The following is a 6,844-nucleotide window of genomic DNA, read 5'->3' on the forward strand; positions in this document are numbered from 1 at the left end:
TGGGGAAAAAAATCACAGAAAATAAGAGTCTGATACACAGCATTTAGAGAGGCATCTCCCTATACTACCTAAATGCATCTGACAACCTCTGTCTCATGGGGAGCCCTGATAATCCTGCAGCAGATGACAGACCTGGGCCCATAACCATAAGATGTTATTTCTTCTTTAACTCAGACCATCCTGGAGCAGTGCAATGATCCAGACTGTGCTGCAACAGCTCCTCTGTCTCAGACTTACACTTAGCTGGGGCTGCCTCAGGATGGGCACCAAAGGATCTCCAGAGATCCCTTCCAACGCTAACAATTCTGTGATTCTGTGTTTCCATGTGACACTGTGCCTGTCTTGGAATCTCAGCCTGTTTTTCTTCCTGCATCAGCAAAGCCAGACAGTGGAGTGAGCACACAGGAACCTTCAGCAGCACATCCTAGCCTGGGATTTGATTGTTTCTCAGACTCTGTGTCTAGAGGAGGCAGACCTAACCAAGTACTACAGGATGTGATCCAAAGGGCAGAAGAAGTCCCAGTGACACAGCTCTGGGCACGAGGTTGTTCGCATATGGTGAGAATCTTGGGGAACAAACTTTTTCCATTGACCTCATGCGGCAAAAGGGCAATAGGGGGTGAAGCAAAGGCATCACCAGTCCCACTTAGAAAAGCTCAGTATGAACAGCACTAATGGGAGGAGCACTGAGATGGGCACCTCTGTCATTCAAACTGGTACTCCTTACTCCTCCAGGGTTAGATGTGGGTTTTTCCCAGAGTCTAACAGAGAGTTAGACACTGCAATGGGAGCACAGCTGAGTTCTCAGTTCTGAATATTTGCTACTGTACTCTAGCTGTGGATCTGGTTTTCTATCTCTTAGGTCTAGCTCACATATTTCAGCAGAACTGTGTGAGGAGCTTGAGGCATTGATATTTTTGATTTGAAATGCATGTGGGACTCCTGAGTCTTTTGTTGAGCTCCACAGTCATTCTCAGGCTGCACCTCCAGAAGGTTTGCACAAAACAACAACAAAATAAGGCAGCAAGGTGGAGTTGCTCCTGCCTGGGGATACAAGAGATACATCAAAGGCCGCTGGGTATGTCTTCCAGGATTCTCCATATTCATCACCATTCATGAGCAAGGAAATGGGCTCCGCACTGTCAAAGCACTCATCCTTTGGCCCTTCAGGTTGTTTTGTGTCACAAGCAGCAATCAGCTGGTGTCTCGAGAATGGGTGTGGGCTGAGCACTGTCTATATTTTAGGCCAACAGGCACTGTGCTCGTCACTGCTCTGGGCAGAATATTGTACTTCTTACAGAAGACCAGCAACCGAACCTATTGAGCAAAATGCAGCTAAGCCCCCATTAGATATCACACAATGATTGCATTAATATAATCTGAAAATATTACTTGGGGGACTTTTCCCTGTTATGAAACTTCAGCTTGAGAACGTCTTTCCCTTCAGTAGTCATCCTACTAGGATTTAGAAAGGTGATTCCTCACTCAGCAAGCTGAGGGCTGTGGAAAAGGCAGAATTGGTCAGTGCTGCCCCATGTTTGGGGCAGCTTCGTGCTGACAGATTGCAGAGGAGAGGAGTGACAAGCAGCAGAGAAGGCTACAGTGGGGATCTCTTGGAAAAGGAGCCGTCAGGGGTGTGAATGGAGGCAGAGCTGCAGCTGGTGCTGTGAGGTTGCAGGCTGCTATTAGGACAGAGCCGAAAGTAAACTTCTTCGTGAGGCAAGAAAACAAGGCATCCATCAGGGTTTACAAAAGAGGTCCTTCAGGAGTGTTTTTCCAGCATGTTTAAACTATCAGTAAGTGTATGGAAAAGCTGGATCCTGTTTCCAAACTGTGGCACTCAAGTGAGGGAGTAATGCAAAACAATTTTGCACATGTGCATGTGGCAGTGCTCTTACATAAAAGCTGTGACATGATTAAGAATATCTAATTTCATGCCTGAAGATACAGATGAAAAAGCTGCACAGCAGCACCCTCTGAAGAGCTGAAAGGAAGCTCACCAGCGACTTACTTTAGTTGCTATTTTCTTTTCTAGGCAGATATTAAGAAAGTGAGAAAAAATTCATGCTATAAGAAAGATATAGACAAAATACTTCCATATCATTATTGCTAGGATAGACACACACATATAGATACTTTTTTTCTGTGTTACTGGACTAAAATAGAAAGAGTCCTGGGACCAGAGACTGGAAGCCAGAACTCATCTATAATACAGTTGTTGAATTGCAAAGCTATCAGTCCTAGAGTTCTCTGCTTGTGTCATTAAGCTGCACTCATTTATGTAAGGGTTTCAAAAGGAAGGTGGACAGTTTTGCCACACAATCTGTGCCAAATCCCAATGCCTGATAGCATTTGGTGCGTTCTCTCGGGAGCCATAGGCTTGAATTCCAGCAAAGATATGGGATGCAGGCCCTTCACCTCCTAAACCACATGAATTTCTTCACTACAGAAGTTAAGTACTATTTTCAGTCAAAACAAAAATGAAGTCAATGTAATGGCATTTTCCAGGAGCCCTATTTGAAGAGTTTGCACAAAGCCTGCTTTGAATCCATTCACTAGATGTTCTTTAGGGATTTACACCTCATTCTACCTTGCTCCTGACTTTCAACGTGGGAAAAGCACCTCATCACTCACATCAAGGCAGTTCAGAGAAAGCAAAGAAAAATGCTAGCTGCTAGAGAATTTACAAAATGTGAAAATAAAATGCCTACAAATTTTGGATAAGAGAATTTTTCTTTCAGATGGCTTCTTGGATGTACAAGTTTAAAGTCAGCCTATGTTTAGGAGAGACACATCATTACTTTAGTGTGTCTTCTCCTTTCTGAAGCCATTTATAATTCTGTGCATTAAACATGTTATTCACTGATTCTCCATTACATATACATAAAAAAACCCCACAGTTTGCAAGTGTGACTTATGAATCTGGTTCTCATAACACCTATGACTACTATGATGCAGTACCTGCTAGAGGTGATTATAATTCAATATAGAAAATGACCACACTTTCCAAGAAAATAAAATCAAGGATTTACTAAGTGACAAATTTTTAATAAATATGGAAATTAAATGTCTAGATTATCCTGATGCCATTACTGTGTGACTGACTGCACAGCTGGAATAGAATAGCACCTCTTATAGTACAGAAGGCATGAAGCTACTTACATTACCGTCAGTCAAGGCCAGCCTTCGATGTGTGGTAATTTTATATTGTAACAAATATTACATTATTATAATTAATGTTAATAAATTATAAGTAAATAAAAGTTAACCTATTTATCTCGATAATAAATAAATTTAATTAACTATGTACAATTTATATAATAAATCATATCGTGCTTGAATGTCGAACTTTAGTCCTGATAATCTGCTCATAATACCTACTGTAGATCTTAGCCAGAGGATGCTAATTAGTAGCAATGCCATCAGTCAGATTCAGTCAGACTGCATATGTCCTTCCTTGCTGCTTTGTTCAAGCCTTGGTAGTATCTGAATATAGATGTGATGCTACTACACATTCACCCTGCTAAGTTGACTCTACTGGACTAAGAGAATAAAATATGGTATAACATGGAAGTTTAAAAAAAGAAGTGAAATCAAAGCATTCCTTCGTCATGATTTTCTGAACCCATACAAGTGAGCTGGTACTTCCATACATGTGTTGGAAGTGCAGAATGGATGGTCTATGCAAAAGGTGCTGGAAAATTGATAAATACTGGAAGGGAGACTGGAAACAAAGTTCCAAATGCATAAGACTTTTTCTTTTTTATGGTTGGACAGATAAGAATATCTGTAAGAAATCAGTGACAGGATAGTTTTTAAAAACCATTTGAATATTGTAATATGTTTTACTAATGATACTACTGTGTTTAATCTTAAGATCAGAAGGAATTATATCTGAGTTTCTGTATAAAATAGGTTTGTCTCTAGAAATCCAGAACACCAAGGCCAAAACCAAAAATGACCGAGAGCCAAATTCTGAGATATTCATAGGACAACTTAGGAAATAACAGGTCAAATAAATCCTGCTAAGTAGCCTCTCCTGAAGTGTACCAGTTGCTGCTCACTTTATTGCTCATAACACATTAAACGATTTTGTGATTTGAGGGCCAAATTGTGGCCCTCCCCTCAGTTGATACCAGGGTAGACATAAGTATCTAATTCAGTGAGGTGATGAGCACCATGCAATGGAGAACCCAGAGCTGCTGACGAATCCTCTCAGAAGGACTGTGGCCTCACAACTTGGAGAAGAAAGCTGAAACACTGAGCATCCCAAACACACCAAGCCAAATTTTGAGAGAAGAGGTAGAGATTTGCTCCATACATTTCTACTGCCACCACTTCCCTTGCACCAAGAGGAAACCACATGCAAAGTTACCTCAGACTGAGCATGAATGATAGAAGTGATACTATGGAAGTGAAACCTTCAACATCAATCACATCTCTAAATCTAGTCTCAGCCCCTGTGCACTGAAAAATAGTATTTCTTCACCTTGTAGCTTAAAAGCTATATATTTTGCCAATAACCATTATTTCAATCACTGCTGAGTTTCTCCTCCTCCAGTTCCAGACAGAAACAGGAAAACAAGGCAGATCCTACGCAATTCAGTAAGCATAATACAGGATATTAAAGTTGGGAGAATGTGAGATTTTACAATGTGCCTGTATGTTTCGGGTCTAAGACACAATACCTGATAACTCTTTCATTTTTTACCAACTCAGATATTTTTTGATGCAGCATGGTTGCTATAAACCAGTCTGACCAGCTGTAAATCAGTAGCTGACCAGAGCTCAGTGGAGATAGCTAAATCCAGCTAATCAGAGTGCAAGACACATAGAATAGGCTTTGGGTTGTAAAGGACCTTCAGAGGTCACCTAGTCCAACGCTGGGGTCTCAGGGCAGAGACACAAATACATCCGAACCTTGCCATTTGCAAAAGAGATGCCTCCTCCCCAGCGAGCTGCAAGCTGTGGGGAGAGAAGAGGCACTGAACCTACATGAATGGGGATTAGCAGTGAGAGAGGCACTACCTTCAGTAGAGTTTGCGCTGAGGGAAATAAAATGTGAAAAACCTATGTTACATAGACATTTGGGGGTTTTGCTTCCTAACATTTGTCTTCTCTTAGTTCATGAGGTTGTTGCAATATTAAATCTGCTGCTATCGCATGTGTCAGAAAAGGCCTAGACGTATCTCTGATGCCATGCAGGGTTCACCACTCATCTTCATGGCTCCTGGGCTCTGACAGCACAAGAACGGCCCAGCTGAGCCAGTACTAAATGGAGGCTTTCACTGCAAACATTCCCCTCTATTTCTTTCGCTGTCAGGACTAAGCTCCTTCATTCTTCACTGGTAACAAGTGCAGATCTGTCACCCTGCTAATCCACAGCATTGCCACAAACTCTTGTTTTAATCCAAAAGTCAAAAAAGGATATGCTTGGTGTTGGGGACTGTATACTCATTTCTGAGAAAAGATAGGAATAAAAGGAAGAGGCCACTTCATCACAGGAATCCCTGTCCCTCTGTTTTCAAAAACATTGCTGATTATTGAGGTTGCAGTGCTCAGAACTTCCCTGGGGAATGTAAATGCCGGATGATGACAGCTTTAGGTAATAAAGACAATGCCTAATAGGCCAACTGGGTGGCCAGCCTCCAGAAAGGAAACACAGACACAGCCTGAAGAACTCCTGCTGCACTTGTACTGCACCTTCAGATTAGACAGTCAAGAGTAGTAGTTTGCTTATTTGACTCTTTTATTGTCCTGCTCCTGTCTGTTCCTGCTCAGTTATCACTCACTTTTATTTTCTAGACTTTCTTGTCCAAATGGCTCCAGGCAACTTACGGTGCATAAGCTATGGTAATCATGAATGCAGAACATGAGGGTGTACGGTGAACAGCTGACGTACATTTTCCTTTTCAGGGGTCAAAAAGCACATTGCAAACATTCATTTGCTAAATCTCATGCAGAATCTCTCTGAGGAAGATGTCACTTATGTTAAACCAGCAAATTAGCAGTAATATCTCCCTATCAGTTAGGAAGTTTTATTTTTTCCCCACAAACATTTGCAGGTAATGTTTAACTGTGATTTTCATGATTTACATTGTACTTTTCAAAATCATACCTTATTTTTCAAAGCATGGAGAGAGCCCCGTCTTTCAGATTTGCATCTGAGAACATTAAAATTCACCACACAGCAGCATGGGAGAAAAAACCCCCACATTTCTTGAAAGTTCATTGCTACAGTTTTCCGCATCAGTAACTTCAATGGGGTGCTTTAGACCATTTTCTTCCTATTCTTTGAGACTGAAATCATTTGATTTATCCCCATATAAAAGGCTTTACTATGTAAATAATTAACCATCTTTAGAAATATGCAGTTTCATATCCTGTTCCTGCAGACACTACGCATACAAAATTGTCTTTGGAGTTATTTGAGAACTTAGGACGCACTTTCAGGAGGTTGTTCGAAGAAGTGGTGGAGTCTCCATCTTTGGAGATATCCAAAAGCCATCTGGACACAGACTTGGGCAACCAGTTCTAAATGGTCCTGCTTGTGCAGGGGAGGTAGACCAGATGATTTCTAAAGGTCACTTCCCATCTCACCCCTATTGTCACCATCATTAATAAGCAGAAATGCATATGAATGCAGGAATACAGCAGCATACGTGCACATCAAGGAAACAAACTGTTATTCATATTCAGTGAAGTTAAGGGAAAATTTACTCCCATTATGGATTCAGATCAATACTTACAATTCAAGGAGCCTAGTGACAGAGCATCCAATTAATAGGTTATAAACAAAACTGGTTACAGTGATTACTTTGAAGTACAAACCAGCTGCCATAGG

The sequence above is a fragment of the Manacus candei genome, unplaced genomic scaffold, assembly GCF_025592945.1.
Source record: "Manacus candei isolate 608988 ecotype Guabito, Panama unplaced genomic scaffold, ASM2559294v1 h1tg000049l, whole genome shotgun sequence".
Lineage (NCBI taxonomy): Eukaryota > Metazoa > Chordata > Aves > Passeriformes > Pipridae > Manacus > Manacus candei.